The sequence below is a fragment of the Sus scrofa genome, chromosome 4, assembly GCF_054392235.1.
Source record: "Sus scrofa isolate SSC_HxYL_T2T_F1_AM1 chromosome 4, Sscrofa_HxYL_maternal_Yorkshire_Landrace_v2.0, whole genome shotgun sequence".
NCBI classification, from domain to species: Eukaryota; Metazoa; Chordata; class Mammalia; order Artiodactyla; family Suidae; genus Sus; species Sus scrofa.
In genome coordinates, this window is record NC_139386.1 from 73,456,713 (window position 1) to 73,476,782 (window position 20,070).

The window sequence follows — 20,070 nt, forward strand, 5'->3', positions numbered from 1 at the left end:
GTGGTACATTCCAGCCATGGAACTCAGATCCCACACAGTGAAGGGACTCAATCCAGGACCATGTGTTGCCTTTAATGGTTATGTCTTTATAGATTCCTTCAGTCCTGAAATTGGTTTTCTTGAGTTTGGTGGTCTTGACACTTGTGGAGATTATAGGCCACTTATTTTGTAGAATATATCGATTCATCTGTGTTAGTCTGATGACTGCTCATGATTAGATTCAGGTTACAATCTTTTTGGCAAGGGATATCACAGAATTGATGCTATGTTCTCATTGCATCCTATCAGATAAAACACAATTTTATTGCTGGTGATGGTAATCTGGCTACCTTGATTAGGTCATTCCTTATAAGATGCACCAGCCCTGGAATCAGTCATTTCTGCAAGGAGCCCTGGGTTATTTTGGTGGAGAATAGTATTTAGCAATTAGGATCTGGGTGCTAGGTGTGCTCATTACTGTTGGGGTGTTGCTACTTTCATACCCTCTAGGGAGAATAGTCATATATGTACACACACATCCACTAGATTTATTTCTATAAATATCTGTCTATACTGAAAATCTTGACTTCCCATCAGCACTTAAAGGTCGAATCCAGAGGTACCCATTGTGGTTCAGTGGATGTCATCTGACTGGTATCCATGAGGTTGCAAGTTTGATCCCTGGCCTCACTCACTGGGTTCCGGATCCAGCGTTGCTGTGAGCTATGGTGTAGCTGCAGAGGTGGCTTGGATCGTGCATTGCTGTGGCTGTGGTGTAGGCTGGCAGCTGTAGCTTTGATTCGATCCCCTGGCCTGGGAACCTCCGTATGCCATGAAAAAAAAATTTAAATCCAGAAACACAAAGTTTATTATAGTTTTCCTCCTGGCTCCCATTATCACCTGTATGTTTACGTATTTGTCCAATCTCCCTTGTATTGCAACAAGTCTTGCCAATCACCATTTCCTCCTTTGCCATCTAACATATCTCCCAGTACCACTGCCATCTAGGGCCCTTGTGCCCAGTCACTGTGTTCTCTTCCTTTCTGTAGGAAAGGCTCCAACACTCTGGACACTACCCTCCAGCCCCCAAATTCCTACTTTACTCTTTTCAATCTAATGCCTTTTAATGTGAATTACTCATAAAGGGAGAGAGGGAGAGAAGGAAGAAAAGATTGCTAATTTTTTATTTATTGCTGATGCTGATAGAACTTGTTACTTGTAACTCTTTCTTTGATTTCCACTGAAATGTGTAAGAAGTCATATTCCCTGCTTAGCATGTCTATGTTAGTAAGGACATGTCTATGTAAGCAGACAGCTCTAAATAGGATGCTTGTCAATATGCAACACTGGTTTAGATAAGATAGAATTTTTTTTCGGCCAAGTTATTTATTTACTTTGTAAACTAAAGCTTACTAAGCATTTATATGTTAGTAGCAAAGTGTAATATTATATATATAATATATATTTTTATATAGTATTACACTTTGTATAATATATATATACTTTGTGTATATATATATAAAACTTTGTTTAATATTGTGTGTGTATATATGTGTATATACACATATACATTTTTTTTGTGCACACATATATATTACGCTTTGCTTAATATCCCTGTAGGAAAGAAGAGGCAACAGAAGCATGGAGAGGTTAAGTAACTAGTACAAGGTCACTCAGCTAGTAAGTAAACAAGTTGGGATTAATAGGCAGTCTGGCTTCAAAACTCATCTTTGTAACAACTACCGATAGCTGTAGCTGTGGTAGTCTTGATAACTCTAGCTACTTAGGCCAGTTCAGACACAAATGTAATCTACCTTAAAGACCACAATTATTCTTAAGGTTTTGCTCACATTATTTTCTATAAATTAAGGTTCATTTTGGCTCAGTAATGCTAATCTCACTTAAACTGATACCTTGAAAAAAGCGACAAACATATTCATCAAATGTTAATTTTGCACAGTAGCTACGTTTTACATAATTTACCCTGACAAAACTGTGGACTGTCAGTTTTCCGTGTCAAATAGCATTTTTTTGTGATTCATCAAACCGTAGTTATGAGATGCAGAATCATATAGTAACAGGAACCCAAACTGGAAAGCGGGTGGTGCAGTTCAGAGGAGGCCAAAACCAGGAAAAAAAACCTCTATATTTAGGAAGCAAAAGCAGAATATTTTTGGAGTAATTTTAATTACAGATGCCCATGGACTCCAAACATATTGCTGCAAATGTTTATGCATGATTTTTATGTAAAAGGACTTCATAGATGAAGACATCAAGTGCCTGTATGCTTATTGCAACATAACCAAATCATTCTATAGAACACTTTCCTAACACAAAGGGCTTTAAATTTTTTGAAACTATCAACTCTGCCTTGATAGTCTGCTGATGTAGATGCTAGTCTTGGTGTTTCCATCAAGGAGAATCTGCTCAGATTTTCTGTGCTTGTTTCCAACCTATAAGATGGAAGCAATAGTATCAGCTTACAGGTTTTGTTTTTTTCCTTTGGACACAGCTTGCAGCAGCTTGTGGGATCTTGGTTCCCAGACCAGTAATTGAACCCAGGTGGCAGTGGTGAAAACGCTGAGTCCTAACCACTAGACCACCAGGGAACTCAGTTTTTGCTAGCTTGTGTTACTAACTTAAGTAGGATTTATGAGGGATGTGAAGGAGCTTAGAGATCATCTAGTCTAATGGTTTTCCATCAGCGTTTTGAAAGCAGTAGTAGTTCTCTTTTGTCTAAAGAATCCATGCTTTCTTATATAAGTTATCGCTGAAAGGTTAGAATCTATTCTGCTAATAACATGCTCAGGTCCAGGGCCTGAGGTCTGACCTGTTGGCCTCACCTTCCCTTTGGCAACCCCTCAGGCCTGCACAGCATAGCTGGGGCCACTGAGCTCATCCACTTACCCCCATTTCACAATTGAGAAAACCAGGACCCAGAGGTGAAGTCACTTAACAGAAGTCTGACAGAGAACTTGGACTGGAGCTGAGATCCAATCCCCAGTCTTTTGATTCCCACTCAAGTACTCCTTCTGTTAAACTCAGTTTTAGTATTATTCTACATTTTTAACTCTCTTCTTTACAATGGATCATAATTCTCTGAAATTTAATTATTATCTCTGGCTAGTTGATATCATAGTTTTTATCTACCATTCTTGTCTGTCTTGAGGTCCATATCCATTTTTATCATAAGAATGCCAATCCTTGGTTGAATCATTAACCCTTGAAACAATACAACAGAGCTTTATAGTTATAGTTGCTCAATACCTAACTAGTCTTTCCACTTCAAAACACTATTCTTATTCTGTTCTCTATTACACATATTTGGGGGTGATATTTAATGTCTCCTTTTTTTTTCACCTTTTTTCTCCATTCATTTGCAGAATCTAAGTCACCCTAAATTATTTCATTTGAACAAATTGGATTTTGTGCTTTTTTTTTTTTTCCTAACAACAAACTAATATCCGAACGTCAGCTCCATGCTGTTCTTACATCACACCCTGAGAATACATGTGCGTCAAATCTGAGATTTAGACAGTCCCCCCCACCCACTTCTCTCCCTTCTACCTTCAATACTCTCCCAAATGAGGGAGAAAGTGAGGTGCCAACGATAGAGCCAAGTTCAGCCGGACCATGAAATCCTTCTCTCGAGTCTCTTCTTTCCTGATTTTACTCATTCAGTTATTTGTGGGTTTTGGTTAGAATAGTTCTCCAACCATTCCCTTGTGTTAGATTCTTCGTCAGTCTCTTTCACTCCTTATTATTCCAGCGAATCAAAAACCAAGCGCTGGAGTTCCCATTGTGGTACATCAGAAATGAACCTGATTAGTATCCAGGAGGTTGAGGGTTCAATCCCTGGCCTTGCTCAGGGGGTAGGCGATCCAGCATTGCCGTGAGCTATTGTGTAGGTCACAGATGTGGCTTGGATCCTGAGTTGCTGTGGCTGTGGTGCAGGCTGTGCCCCCTAGCTTAGGAACCTCCATATGCCATGGGTATGGCCCTCAAAAGCAAAATAATAGTAATAATAATAATAATAATAAATAAATAAAGATAAAAAACAAGTGCTGTCCTGAGTGCTTCAATCCCTCTGTGATGCGCCCCTGCCCCAATTCCAATAGGAGCACCTGGGCCTTCCATTTGCCTCCTTCCCTCCATCCCTCTGTCCCTTAACCAGACTATCAAGTCTCCCTTTCTTCTTACCAAGGACATTTTCTTTTCATCCTCACCTCAAGAGGGATGTTCTCATGTATTTTCCACCATGCTTTGTCCAGAAACATTGGTTTGTACATCTACCACCAGGATTTTTTCTGGTCTTTAATAAAACAATCTCGAATCAGTCTGTGGGAAGCCTTAGTCTGTAGGAAGCTTTAGTAATCCAGTTCTCCTGGCCCCCCAAATGATATCGTTGTAATCTTGACTTTGCCCAAGAGTTTCTGCAGACTCGCTAGGAGATAATATGATTTTTTACTTTGTCATTTGTCCTTTTGAGTCTTAAATTTTTTTTTTTATATTTGTGGATGTTAAAATAAATAGCCCTGTGAATTTTTTTGTATTTTGTATAAGGATATAGATACAGGCATCATTCACAGTGTTTTGGCATGAACTTATAAATTATGCGAGTGATCATGGTTCTTTCCATGGTTGCCAGGAAGCTCAGAGCAAAATTGGTGGTTAATTTTCTTTTTTTTTTTTTTTAGAGCCACACCCACGGCATATAGAGGTTCCCAGGCTAGGGGTCAAATTGGAGCTATAGCCACTGGCCTACGCCACAGCCACAGCAACACAGGATCTGAACTGTGTCTGTGACCTGCACCACAGCTCACAGCAACGCCAGATACTTAACCCACTGAGCGAGGCCAGGGAACAAACCCGCAACCTCATGGTTCCTAGTCAGATTCGTTTCCGCTGTGCCATGGTGGCAACTCCCCAAAATTGGAGGTTAATCTTCAGAAAATGTTTAGAACTTCACAGCATTTGCTGCTTTTTTCATCCTTGCCTTGGGGTTTTATGTTTATTTTTTCTTCTCTCTGCTCTGTATTTTTGTTTAATCTCACTATATTGTAAGTAATTGTTTTGTGTTGATAAACTGCATTAATTCGCTTTTGGAAAACAAAACATGATTGCTTATTAAGCTATAGATTTAAGTAGTTAGCTAAATGTAAAGCAAGTCTGATTCTTAACATTTTGTGGGGCTTCAACATAAGAACAGTACTCTAGTGTGCACTTATGTTGGGCAAAGAGACAAAAAGACATTATAAATGCAAAATAATATTTATTTGAAAAGATTTTAGAGAATTTTTGGAGAAAGTATCAGAAGGCTGATTGTTTCTTTTTCTTTTTTTTTTTTTTTTGTCTTTTTGCTATTTCTTGGGCTGCTCCTGTGGCATGTGGAGGTTCCCAGGCTAGGGGTGGAATCGGAGCTGTAGCCACCGGCCTACGCCAGAGCCGCAGCAACACGGGATCGTTAACCCACTGAGCAAGGGCAGGGACCGAACCCGCAACCTCATGGTTCCTAGTCGGATTCGTTAACCACTGCGCCACGACGGGAACTCCCTGATTGTTTCTATTTGATAGCTCAAGTTTTTATATTTTTTCTTTCAAAATTTGCTTTAAATAATACTTTTCCTCAGGGGGAACTAGTTGTATAACTTATAAAGTTGTATTTAATGATAAATACTTAAATTTGCTTTTGAATTTGGCTTATGTGTGTGTTATCTCAGCTCTACTTACCAGAGGTAAATCTATGCTGCTATGAAGTCAAGCTTGCTGTCTCCCGATGTCAAGGAAATTGCAGCTGGAAAAGTATATGTGTTCTGTTGAAAATGACAAATAATGTCTCACTGAAAAAAAGCTGTGGGTGAGCAGAGATTTTAGGAGGCAACCAGGAAACCTGAGAGTGAGAAAAGAAATACCACTTAGGGAGTTCCCGTCATGGCTCAGTTGTAACAAACCTGACCAGTATCCATGAAGATGCGAGTTTGATCCCTGGTCTCCCTCAATGGGTTAAGGATCTTGCGTTGCTATGAGTTGTGGTTTATGTCGTAGATGAGGCTTGGATGCCATATTGCTGTGGCTGTGGCTGTGGCCAGCAGCTACAGCTCCCATTTGAATCCCTAGCCTAGGAACTTCCATATGCCTTGGGTTCGGCCCTAAAAGGACCAAAATAGAAAAAAAGAAAAAGAAAGAAAAAAAAAAAGGAAGAAATTCCACTTAATTAACAAGCATTTACAGAGAATGCATGGTGTGTAAGGAGTTTCTTGCTACAAGAAACTTGTTTCTTGTGACTTACAGCAAGTAAGTTATATTCAGTGATAGCTCTAAGAGGATTTGCATGCCCAAGAGCAATTGGAAATAATGACTTTAATTATTCAGTAAATGATAGGCATTAAAAAATCTAACCTTATCCAGCGAAAAGTGTTCTGAGCCAGAAAAGATTTATCAACATCCCATGAGCTCTGCTATCAGACTGCATGGGTCAGATATTGGGTCTTGGACGTATGCTGCCTAGAGAACCCTGCCAAAATATCATTTTTGAACTTTCTGGGCTTCTTAAGGGCTGTGGAAAATGTTTCAGCTAAAATGTGAGCAAGGGATCATGATGGTGATGATGATGGGGAGGGTGAAGCAGCCACTGTTTACACAGCCCTGCTCTGTGCCAAACCCTGTGCTAAGCACTTCTCATTTTTATCTCATGTAATCCTAACCTCAGCCTTAGGAGGTACATGCTATTCTTTTCACTTTTACTGGTGAGGAAATAAAAGCTGAGGAAGTTTATTAGACAGGTGAGGCTAACAGTTAATACCGCAACATCTGTGTTGTCTAACACAATCAAAGTTTATTTCTCTCTCGATGGAATGAGGGCCCAGGAGAGGACCTTTCTGCTCCCTGGAGCCATTTGAGCACAGGCTCTTTTCATCTGGTGCTTCTCCCATCCTTAGGGTCCCAGGGTTCGCCCCTGGATCCTCGGCACTTGCACTTCTGTTGTTCTCTAATTGCTCTCCTATTGCCCTTCATTCAGCTTTCCTTTTTTGCTCCGAAATAAATACATAGGAATGAGATTGGGGCCTCTTAATGTTTGAGAGCTCAGTCCTTGTTATCTTCTTTATCTTTATTCCCTTAGGAATCTCATTAAGTCCCATGGCTGTAAGTATAAACAGGCTTCAATTTCCAGTTTAGATTTCTCACCTTGTCTCCTGACTTAAATATCTGGCTTAGATGTATATTTCCATTGTCTGGTAGATCCAAAACTCAACCCAAATTGCCTTCCTGATCTTACACAAAGCTGTCGACCCTCTGCCTTCCCCTTATCAGCAGATGGCAGTTTTATCCTTCTGGTGGCTCAGACCAAAAATCTTGGAGACATACTTGCATTCTCTTTTTCTTCTCACGCTCCACAGCTAATCTGTCAAAATCTCATTGACTTTCTCTTGGAAGTACATGTAAGATATATTGAAATGGTATAGTCTGTTTTTGGGGTTACTGCAGTGGGCTTCTATGTGGTTTCCTATTTTTCCTTTTCCCTGTTCTCAGCACCCCCCAGAATGTTCAAGCCTCTTCTCTGCTGAGTGCAATGCTCCCTGTTGCACTCAGAATGAGAGTTGAAGTTCTTACAGTGGCCCCGAGGCCATGTGGGGCCTGCTCTACTCCACTGCACCCTGACTATCTCTCTTAACTCATCCTTTCTCCTCATGTCTTCTCTCATTCCACTTTAGCCATATGGCTCCCCTGCTATTTGTTCCAAGATCAGGATGGACACAGTCTTAGCTTAGGGTCTTCTCACTGGCTGTTCCCTCTGTCCTCAGACATATACCTGGGTAACTCTCTGATGACCTTCAAGTCTTTGCTGAAGTTTCATCTTTTCAATGAAGCCTACTCAGACCATTTTGTGGAAAATTGTCTTCTTCCTGTCTTAACTCTCCCAGCTCTACTGTTTTCCATAATACCTACCATTTTCCAATATTATATATTAGCATATAATATACCTTTATATATATTTAATTTTTTGTTACCTATCTCTTACCACTAGAATATAAACACTATAAGGGCAAGAAAGTTCTTTTTTTCCTTCACTGATGTGTCTTAAGCAGTGAAAATGAGACTGGCCCATAGGAGATGCCCAGTAAACATTTGTTAAATGATTTATTATATGGAGGTTAATTATTTATATTTAATACATAAATGAATGAAATCCATCCTAAAATTTATGACATTCATACTTTCAGCAGGTGTTTTACTCTGACTGTGGTGGGACGTCTGCCCCCTTTAATGTGATGGACTTGATAATTTGGACCAATACTCATACTGTCATTGACTAAAGAAACTTTATAAAATATTTAAAAATCTTTCAAAAAGCATCTAAGAACTGACAAGATAGTAAAGAATCACATGGCCAGGATGTGGGAAAAGACAGAAATCCAGGCATTTGGGATCACTTTTGCTTTGTGGGGAGTATTTGCTAATCCAGAATGGGTGGCTGAGAGGCTGAGCAGTGCTTGTAGTAGCCTCACAGTCAGGGAGGATCAGAACTGGAGTCCAGGAGTTCCCATTGTGGCTCAGTGGTTAACAAATCCGACTAGGAACTGTGAGGTTGCGGGTTCGATCCCTGTCCTTTCTCAGTGGATTAAGGATCTGGCGTTGCCGTGAGCTGTGGTGTAGGCTGCAGATGCGGCTCAGATCCTGAGTTGCTGTGGCTCTGGCGTAGGCCGGCGGCCACAGCTCCAATGAGACCCCTAGCCTGAGAACCTCCATATGCTGCAGGAGCGGCCTAAGAAATGGCAAAAAGACAAAAAAAAAAAAAAGAAAAAAGAAAATGGAGTCCAGTGTTACCAAGAATGAGAGGTTCGGGGAGCATTCAAATTGTGGATGAAGCACCAAGAGGCTGCATACCAGGAGTGAGCATTGAACCAGACTTAAACCATATCTTGCATGGAGTTCAGATAAGCTTTAAGTTGTCTGAGGCCCCAAAACTTCAAACTCTGAAGTTTGACCAAGTGGTTTCTAGATTGCCAGCACCCCTTGAGCTCCTGGCAGAAAGCAAATGAAAGTCTTTTGGAAGAAGACAAAGATCATCCCCAGCTTCAAGTTATTACTCTATGTTGTTTTTTTTTTTTCCCAACTATGATGTTCATTACACTACCAAAGATAACTAGGCATACAGGGAGATGAGAAAACATGAATGAGAACCAGTATAAACAACAGACCACAGAGACAGATCCATGGGACATCTGGATAGTGTAATTATCAGAGCAGGCTGACATAAACCATGTTTATTATGCTTATAGAAAGATAAGTCTCAGTCTTAAACATTTCATTAGGAAACTGAAAATTATAAAAAGTGATACTGCAAATTTGAAAGAGTGAACTAGAAACTGTAGAATTGAAAAATATGGTCATCAGTTTGGAAGTGTTTTTTTCTCTCTAGTATTCTCTAATAATGAAATATTTCTTGTTGAAATAATAGTGTTGGTGAATGTTCCCATTTTATTTTCACTTTTCTCTGGCCATGCTTTCATCTAACCTTGAATTTTTCCTGATGGCTTTATGGGTTTATCTAGTTTAAGGTGAAATATAAAATAATTGTTAAATATGATCATATTTTTATTCTCAACATTATATTTTCATTCTCCATGTTCCTTTGTGACAATTAAGTGAAAGTTATCATGCTTAGAATATGTTGTGTTTTGGTTTTGGTTTTAGAAGTGTTTTGCAGTTACTTCTTTAATGTCCTTTTATTTCTTTATTGCAATATTTCTTGCGAGAGAACCAAATATAAACATACTTCATGACTCCTAGACATAGCATTTTTAGAGCAAGGTTTTCTTACATCTTCTTACATTTCTCTTTGGTAATTGGTAATGTAGTCAGCTATGAGAATTTCAAGAATAGCAGGATTTTAGAGTGAGGATAGGAGCCAAAGCCAGAACTCTCAGCCCCTTATTCCTGATTTTAGAGAATCCTGCGACTTTGGGATTGCTGTGCATTCCAGACTATTCTAATTATTGATATCAGGCTCACAGCTGACCCATATTACTGATATCTGAAGGCTCAACAGAACAATTATCTTCTCTTTTGAAGGCATTTGTTTAACTGTGGTGTTGGTTATTACATTTTCAGAGCATTTTCTAACCCTTAGACTGCATATTTGAAAGACACTGTACTGAGAGAAGACACACCAGATGGCATAAAGGGGGAAAAAGCCAATCTAATCTAAAATGTGGTAATAAATGAATTTTTATTTAATTAGTATGCTAATGATTAATAGGAGAGTCAATACAACTGACACTGAAGATATACTAGACATGTATTATAATAAACACTCTGATTTGTGCAGCTATAGTTTTTCAGATAGACACATCCCTGCTCGTGTGTTATGGGAATTGGGAGCAGAGGAAGAACAGTACCTATTGTCAGTGGGCACAACTCTGGATGGTTGCTTTATTTGAGCAGTTCCTGTCTTACTCCCTGAGGAGCAGCAATGTAGTAGCCAAGTGCTTTGATGGATTTGATATAAAAGTAGGCATTTCCAGGTAGAGCCAATGATTGAGCCAGGTGAGTGGCCCCTTTGTGGTTGCACATGTTTTCTGTATGTTGGAAGATCAAAGTCCCAATCGGTAGCTGAGCCTTGAGAGCAGGGTTCATGCTCCCAGGAGGCAGGGACTGGAAACAAACTAAATCAGAGTTTTAGGAGTCCAGATGAGTGGGTGGGGTTCAGGTGTGGGTGCTGGCCTTTGGTGGGCAGATAGGTAGAGGGCACCTAATCAATCAAGGAGATAGAAGCACAGTCACATAGATGGGAAATATGCAACTGGGGCTTCCAAGAGGAGCTTCTACCAGAGGTCACCAAGCTGGGAACATTCATCCTAGGAAGCATACCCAGTGACTCATTGGGGCAAAGAAGAGACATGCTAGTGCTGCCATTTATATATGTTTCGTCTTGATCTTTAAAAAAAGTACCCTTATATATGCCTTGTGATGTACATAATATAGTGCTATAACACATGTATATATACAATGTAACACATATGTAGGTACAGGTATGGGATACATGTTCAGTAATCTTTTTTGCTTTCTCTTTGCATTCTTTTTTAAAATTGAAGTATAGTTGATTTATAATATTATGCTAGTTTCAGGTATACAGCAAAGCAATTCAGATACATATATATTTCAGATTATTCTACATTATAGGTTGTTACAAGATATTGAATATAGTTCCCTGTGCTATGCAGTAAGTCCTTGGTGCTTATCTATTTTCTGTATAGTAGTTTGTATCTGTGAATCCTACACTTCTAATTTATCCCTCCTTGCCTCCCTCTTCCCTTTGGCAACTATAAGTTTGTTTTCTATGTCTGTGAGTCTGTTTCGATTTTTTATTTAGATTCATTTGTATTATTTTTTAGATTCTGCATATAAGGGATGTCATATGAAATTTGTCTTTCTCTGTCTGACTCACTTCATGAAGTATAAGATTCTCTAGGTCCATCCATGTTGTGTGCTTAAAAATCTCTGGTGCTCAGGGACTCTCATCTCATGTCTAAGTAAAGGGAGTCTAACCCACTGGCTAAATCACCTTTATACAGGTGTACAGCATTGGCTCAAAACCCAGCAGGACTGAACCTGCACATAACAGCCTGCTCAGTGCTGAGAACTGAGAGAACAAGGAGGCCAAGGACTGGCAAACTCAAAATGTTGCACTTTACTTTTTTAAAAAAATTGAAGCCTAGGTGATTTACAATGTTATATTAGTTTCAGGTGTACAGTTTAGTGATTCAGTACTTTTACAGATTATACTTCATTAAGAGTGATTACAAGATAATGGCTATAATTCCCTCTACAGTATAGTATCTCCCTGTTGCTTATCTATTTTATACATGATTGCTTGTATCTCTTAGTCCCCTACCCCTAGTTTGACCCTCCTTTTTCCCTCTCCCTTTTGGTAACCACTAGTTTGTTTTCTATATCTATGAATCTGTCTTGCGTATATACTCATTTGTATTACATTTTAGATTCTGCATGTAAGTGATATTGTACAGCATTTGTCTTTATCTGTGCAACTTATTTCACTAAGCATAATATTCTCTAGGTACATTGATGTTGCTGCAAATGGCAGAATTTCATTCCTTTTTTAAGGCTGAGTGGTATTCCATTGAATAAACTGACCACATCTTTTTCCAGTCGCTTGCTAATGAGCATTTGGGTTGATTCCATGTTTTCATTTTTTATAAAGAGTGCTGCTGTGAACATGGGTGCATGTATATTTTTGAATTAGTGTTTTTATTTTTTCTGGATATGCACTTAGGAATGGATTTGCTAGATCATATAGTAGATCTATGTTTAGGTTTTTGAGGAAACTCTCTCCTGTGTTCCATGGTAGCTGCACCAATTTACATTCCCACCAACAGCGTGCATGGGTTTCCTTCTCCCTACATCCTTGCAGCATTTGTTATCTGTAGACTTTTTGGTGATGACCATTCTGACTTTTTGGTGCGAGGTATTGTGGTTTTGATTGGGCCTTTTGAAGATCAGGGAATCAGTGTGTCTGAGCCTGAGGAGCAGAGGGTGATGGATATGAAGTCAGGCTCATGAGGTGGGCAGAAACTCGATTATGCAGAAATCTTTTGGCTGTTGATTTGGGGTTCTGAGAAACAGAACCGAGAAGATATATTTCTGTTTTTCTGTCTATCTTTCTACAGGCAGACTTCAAAGATTTGCAGGTTCGGTTCTAGATCACTGTAGTAAAGTGAGTATTGCAATAGAGTGAGCCACATGATCTTTTTAGTTTTCCAGTGCATGTAAAAGTTATGTTTACACCATAGTGTAGTCTATTTTTTTTTTTTTTTTTTGTCTTTTGTCTTTTGTTGTTGTTGCTATTTCTTGGGCCGCTCCCGCGGCATATGGAGGTTCCCAGGCTAGGGGTTAAATCGGAGCTGTAGCCACCGGCCTACGCCAGAGCCACAGCAACTCGGGATCCGAGCCGCGTCTGCAACCTACACCACAGCTCACGGCAACGCCGGATCGTTAACCCACTGAGCAAGGGCAGGGACCGAACCCGCAACCTCATGGTTCCTAGTCAGATTCGTTAACCACTGCGCCATGACGGGAACTCCCATAGTGTAGTCTATTAAGTGTGCAACAGCATCATGTCTAAAAAAGATATACATATCTTAATTAAAAATACTTTACTGTTAAAAAATGCTAACCATCATACTAGCCTTCAGCAAGTGACAATGGTAACTTTTTGTTTTATTCAGACATCAGTGGGTGATTGATGCTCACCCGCATTCGGGAAGGCAGCCTTCTTAACCCAGTCTACCAGTTCAAGTACTAATCTGAACTAGAAACACCCTCACACAGACATACTCAGAATAACACTTAGCTGAATATCTGAGTACCTGCATGGTTCAGGCAAGTTGACACATAAGATAACCATCATAGTTTTTACCACAGATTATATTGCAACACATTGAGAAATCTTGAAAGTATTATTTAGGCAAGGGACATAACCAGATTTGCATTTTCAAAAGTTCCCTCTGGTTACCACAGGTAAACCTGATCAAAAGTGGACAAAAGAAGACATAGAAGACTTGTTAGGATGTTTTCTTTCAAAATATATTTCTTCTTTCGGCTGCTTTGTGAATCAGTCTCTAAGGGCTTTCCTTGTTATTGTTTTATTGTACAATTAGAGGTTTTCCTCAGCATAGTAAATATCAATTAACCCCAAATTCTAATTTGTGTGAAATTTGTTTGTGTTTAGGAACCAGAGTTCTGAATGGAACTTTTGTTATAGTGTCTTCAAATTAACTCTGGACACTTGTGACATACACATTATGGGCTTTACTGTGGGTATAATACATAACACATTGTGCTAGTTCCTTAGTGTTTTTCATCAAAAAATGAAAATGTCAGACAAAACACACTTCAGAGTTCCTTTCCTATTGCTTGGTGTTAGATTTAGAAAACTGTTCAATACTTCTGTTGCTGAATGAACAGGTAGAAAGTTTATATTGTTCCAACCTCTTGTCTGCAGGACTTAGAATTGTATCTGGCACATAGTAGGTGTTCAGCAAATATTAAGTGAACCAGTGATGGTAGAATTTCTGCATAGCAACCAGGCACCTTGTAGGTATTGGAAAGATACCTGTTGAATTCAGCGGACTCTCTTAGAAACTAAAGAATTATGTTAAATTGATGACTTAGAATAAATGTGTTAATATTATGCATATTTAACACTTAATATTGAATGTTTCCATAGAGCCAAATTATATGTAAAACTCTTGACATGTTTTTATCTGTTTCATTTAGTTTTTCTACACCTCAAAAAATGTTTTTGTTTGTTTGTTTGAAACTAAACCCAATGGATTAAACCATCTGCCTACTGTTTTCAAAATGTAAGAATTATTTTCTCCCAAATGAATGAGATATCCTAGAATGTAAACCCTTAGAGGGCAAGAATCAATATTTTCATGTTATTTAATATTCTGCAAAGGAAAATGCAAAGCCATGCCCTCAAAAGACATATATAAATGCCATCTGATTATGTTAAAGCCTCCTGAAACCAGGCTTAAAATAGTTCTTTGTTTTCTAGATTGTCAAAATATTATCTATATTTAGCAACACAAAACATTTAAAAAATCAGATAGTTCTTTGTTTTTCAGACTGTCAAAATATTATCTATATTTAACAATGCAAAATTAAAAAATAATCCAAACATCTTTTAAATGGTTTTTTAAATGTGGAGGTAAAAATCAAACGAGTTTCCTTAATCTCTGGGGTTTCATATTTGTTTCTAGTGGTTTGGGTTTTGTTTGTTTGTTTTCTTATTAAAATATAGTTGATTTACAATGTTGTGCCAGTTTCTGCTGTACAGCAAAGTGAGTCAGTTATACATACATTTATGTGTGTATATACATACATACACACACACACACATACATTCTTTTTAAATATTCTTTTCAAGCATGGTCTATCCCAGGAGATCGGATATAGTTCCCTCTGCTATACAGTGGACCTTGTTTTTCCATTCTAAATGTAATAGCTTTCATTTACTAACCCCAAACTCCCAGTTCATCCTACTCCCTCCCCTTCTTCCCCTTGGAGTTTTATTTTATCATTAGTTTATTTTTAATTTTTTTTTGAATTTTTGCCTTTTCTTGAGCCGCACCCGCGGCATATTGAGGTTCCAAGGATAGGGGTCTAATCAGAGCTGTAGCCACTGGCCTACGCCAGAGCCACAGCAACGCGGGATCCGAGCCGCGTCTGCAACCTACACCACAGCTCACGACAACGCCGGATCGTTAAACCCACTGAGCAAGGGCAGGGACCGAACCCGCAACCTCATGGTTCCTAGTCGGATTCGTTAACCACTGCGCCACGACGGGAACTCCAATCATTAGTTTATTTTTAATTTCAATCATGCTAAGTCTTTATTTCTAGCTTCCTATAAGAATTTTAACATAAATGTAATTTGCTTCTAGTATAAAGCTGGGCTGCCCCTCTTGGAATTATCCACTGAAACACTCAGAATGATTTTGTCCATTATGACATGAGTACTTAAGACACTAATGGGCAAGAAGATTATTTCATCATGGAAAGTTCTGGAAAAGTAGAGAATAGTCTATAGAAGAATTTTGTCTGACCTCTAACACTAGACTCATCTATAGACTGTGGCATGTCAATGGAGCTCTGACTTAGAGCAGGAGATAGTAGGATACAATTCATCATCATTAGCCTCTTTCCAATGTTCTTCCTGACAGATGACCAAAGAATTGCCATCAGTTCCTCTCTCACATCCAAACTCCTTGTTAGGTCTACCCAAAGTCTTTCTAGGTTTAATGTCTCCGTAACTGCCATTAACCTTCATTTGGAAGTTGTAAAATGTAAGTGTAAAATGTGTTTAACTGTAAAATGTTTGAGGCAAAGGATATAAAGAAGGAATATCATCAAGAGCACAATTTGTAGTAGCTCATTATGGATGAATCTGCTATTATTCTCTGCCTCTTTCCAATTTTTAAAATGATCTAAAACTGAGAAGCCAGAAGATTCATAGTGTTTTGGCAAAATCAGTCTTGAGAAATTCACATGAAGATATATCCTGATAAAATTCATGAAGCATTTTAAATAATGAAACTGATGAATTAGTAATGTTTTATCTTGCGAAAAATCTGGGGGGTGTTGAGTTATCTATCTATCTATCTATCTATCTATCTATCTATCTATCTATCTATCTATCTATCTATCTATCTATCATCTCCAGATAAGGTATACAAGATATATACACCCCAGCCCCAGACTCCCCAAAGGAATTTCTCTTTGAAACCTCTGTATGTCTTTTCCTAGAGTTTCCTATTGTCCTGAATTTTTTGTTTAGTATTTCATTGCTTTTATTTATATCTTCTTACAAATATTTGTATCTATTAATAAAATATTGCTTAGTTTTTTTTGGTCTTTTTGTCTTTTTAGGGCCGCATCTGCGGCATATGGTGGTGCCCAGGTTGAAGGTCTAATCAGAGCTGTAGCTGTTGGCCTACACCACAGCCACAGCAACGTGGTATTCAAGCTGCATCTGCAACTTACACCACAGCTCCCAGCAATGCTGGATCCTTAACCCACTGAGCGAGGTGAAGGATTGAACCTGCGTCCTCATGGATGCTAGTTGGGTTCATTAACCGCTGAGCCACAATGGGAACTCCAAATATTGCTTAGTTTGATATAGTTTTGAATTTCATGGGAATGGAATCATATTTTCATGTTCTTCTTCAGGTTGTTCTTTTCCCTTGAGATTCATCTTTGTTATTGTATGTGCTGGTAATTCATTAGTTTTCACTACTGTAAGGTATGTATTTTATACCACAGTGAATTTATTCATTCCACTGTTGGTGGACTTTTGGATTATTTCTACTTCTGTTTTTTTTCTTTTTCTTTCTTATAACCATAGTGTTTCTATCAATATTCTTATACCCGTGTGCAAAAATTTCTCTAGAGTATGTGAATAGGAGGGGAATTTTATAGGTCATAAGATACGTTTATCTTCAATTTTGTTAGATTATGTCAAAATATTTTTTATAGCAGTGGCATGAACTCAACCCCGATATCCTTATTAACCTGATAGAGTAAGGCTTTTAAACTTTCAACAGTCTGGTGAGTATTTTATTGTGGTTTCAATTGGTATTCAACCTTTATCTAAAGAGTATGAGCATCTTTTCATATGTTTATTGGCCATTCAGATTACTGTAGTGATGTGCTTCTTCAAGTCTTTTACTTACTTTCCTATTCAATTGTTTGGCTTTTACTTACTGATTTTTAAGAGTCTTAAAATATATTCTGCATACAGAGCCTCGTTTTGTACTTACCGAAGGCAGAAGTTCCTAAAGTTGATGCAGTGGAGTTTATAAATCTTTTAAAATTAATGTATTGTGCTTTATGTATCTTAAATCATTTCTCATTTCAAAGTAATAAAAATAGTCCCGTATCTTGTTTCCAAAAATTTTTATCATTTGCCTTTTATATTTGAATTTTTAGTCCACCTAAAATCTACCTCCACCTTCTTTCCTTCTTTTTGGTAAGGTATGGGGTAGAGATGTACTTTTTTCCCCCCCAGAAGAGGTAACCAGTTATCTCAGTACTATTTATTGAAAATCCATTCCCCACTTATTTTGCACAGTCAGTCAGCTCTAAACCATATATTTCTAGATTTCCTTCTAGTCTTCGATCAGTTTTGTCTATTCCTTGTCTAACTCTTCCTTAATACCATTTTTTTTTTTTTTCTTTTTAGGGCCACACCTGTGGCATATGGAGGTTCCCAGGCTAGGGGTTGAATCAGAGCTACAGCTGCTTGACTATGCCACAGCCACAGCAGTGCAGGATCCAAACCGTGTCTTTGACCTACCCCACAGCTCACAGTAATGCTGGATCCTTAACCCACTGAGTGAGGCCAGGGATTGAACCCACTACCTCATGGTTACTAGTCAAATTTGTTTCCACTGTGCCACATTAGGAACTCCTAATACCATCTATTCTTCATGTTTACATTTTGATATCTGGTAAGGTAAATCCTCCTCCCTTATTATTCTTTTTCAGCAGTTTTCTTGACCCCTTAATCTTTCATATAAATTTTATACTTGCCTCATCAAATTTCAGTTGTACACATACACACAAGAATATGCTGAGATTTTTATTGGAAGTATGTTGATTCTATGTATCAATTTAGGCAATTAAGGAAGATTTGACATCTATGTGATATTAGTAAAGCTTTCAGCCTTTGAGGATGGCGTATTTCTCCACATATTTAGCTCTTTTAAAATACCTTTCAATACAAGTTTATTATTTCTCCATAAAAGTCTTATTCATTGTTGTGAAAGCTCTCTAACTTCCAAGCAGGGGATATTTCCTAATGCATACCTCAAGTATGGCTGTGAAGAGCAGTGGTCAGGGGAGCACCTTTCAGGAGGAACTTAGAGACCCAGGTAAACATGCCTAAGAGAGTTCCTTTGAGAGCTTAGAAGAGAATTGAACCAGGTGCTTCTGTCCCCCTCCCAGCCACTCCAGACATAGAACTTTTATATGGATTCTCCCACAGGATTTCAAGGTCAGTACTTTCTGGATGTCTCTTATTCTATTTCTAAATGGATTTTTTAAAACCACAGTTATCCTGCACCAATTCCACTGTTGAATTTTGCATGTTAGGAGTGTAGGTGTCTTGTGTTAGTTTGTAGGTCACCGAGGCTTGAAGAGCCGCATCAACTTCTGATTGAGAGGACTACACATCACCTTAAGTGAGAAATGAATACAGTGATCAAATAGGACTAAGTCTTGACCCTCTTGGAGAGGCAGTGAATGTATTTTATGTGTGAGGATAAGAGCAAAAAGTTTACCAGGCTCCTGTCTTACATTATACAAAACTTTAATGGATCATATACTTTAATGTAAAAGCTAAAACTATAACACTCTTAGAAGAAAATATAGATGTAAATCTTTGTGACCATGAGTTAGGCAATGGGAGTTCCCGTCTTAGCGCAGTGGAAATGAATCTGACTAGGAACCATGAGGTTGCGGGTTTGATCCCTGGCCTCTCTCAGTGGGTTAAGGATCCAGAGTTGCCGTGAGCTGTGGTGTAGGTCGCAGATGTGGCTTTGATCTGGTGTTGCTGTGGTTCTGGCCTAGGCTGGCAGCAACAGCTCCAATTAGACCCTTAGCGTGGGAACCTCCATATGCCGCAGGTACGGCCCTAAAAAGACAAAAGACAAAAAAAAAAAAAAAAGAATTAGGCAATGGTTTCTTAGCTATGTCTTGAAAGCACATGTAGCAAAAGAAAATACATAAATTAGATTGCATCCAAAAATCAAAGACCACCAAGTGGGATGTATCCCAAGTATGCAAGGCTGGTTGGACATTTGCAAGTCAATTAATGTAATCATCACCTGAACAGGCTAGAGAAGAAAAAAATCACACGATCTTATTAATAAATACAGAAATATCATTTGACAAATTTCAATACCTATTCACTGTGAGCTAGGAACAGAGGGAAATCAAAGGCACAATCCATGAAAGAAAGAATCGATAATTTGGATTTCATTAAAATTAAAGAGTTCTGCTCTGTAAAAGACAATGTTAAGGGAGTGAAAAGAGGCGCCACAGACTGGGAGGGAGAAAATATTTGCAGAAGATACATCTGATAAAGACTGTTATCCAAAATTATCAAGAACTCTTAAAACTCAACAATAAGAAAACAACCCAATTAAAAATTGGTTAAAGACCTTAGTAGAAACCTCACTAAAGAAGACACACAGATGACAAATAAACATATGAAAATATGCTATATATCATATGTTATCTGGAAAATGCAAATTAACACAGCAGTGAAATATCATGACATACCTATTAGAATGGCCAAAATATGGACACCACCAAATGCTTGTGAGACTGTGGAGCAACAGGAACTCTCATTCATTGTCACCGAGAATGCAAAATGAAACAGCCACTTTGGAAGACGGTTTGGTGGTTTCTTACCAAACAAAACATACTTTCACCATACTACCCAGCTAATGTGCTCCTTGTTATTTACCTAAAAGGGTTGAAAATTTATGTCCACACAAAAAC

General features: G+C 38.4%; 1 long non-coding RNA gene across 2 annotated transcripts in view; it reads left to right on the forward strand.

Moving 5' to 3' along the window:
- LOC110260285 (uncharacterized) overlaps nt 1-20,070 on the forward strand; it is a 493,307-nt gene that overhangs the window by 52,507 nt on the left and 420,730 nt on the right. The window contains exon 1 of one of the 2 annotated variants that reach the window (XR_014843742.1): nt 10,411-10,527. The exons of the other annotated variant lie outside the window; for it this stretch is intronic. This is a non-coding gene — a long non-coding RNA (uncharacterized LOC110260285). Of the gene's footprint in view, nt 1-10,410; nt 10,528-20,070 lie in introns of those variants that run through there. 2 annotated transcript variants of the gene reach the window in all.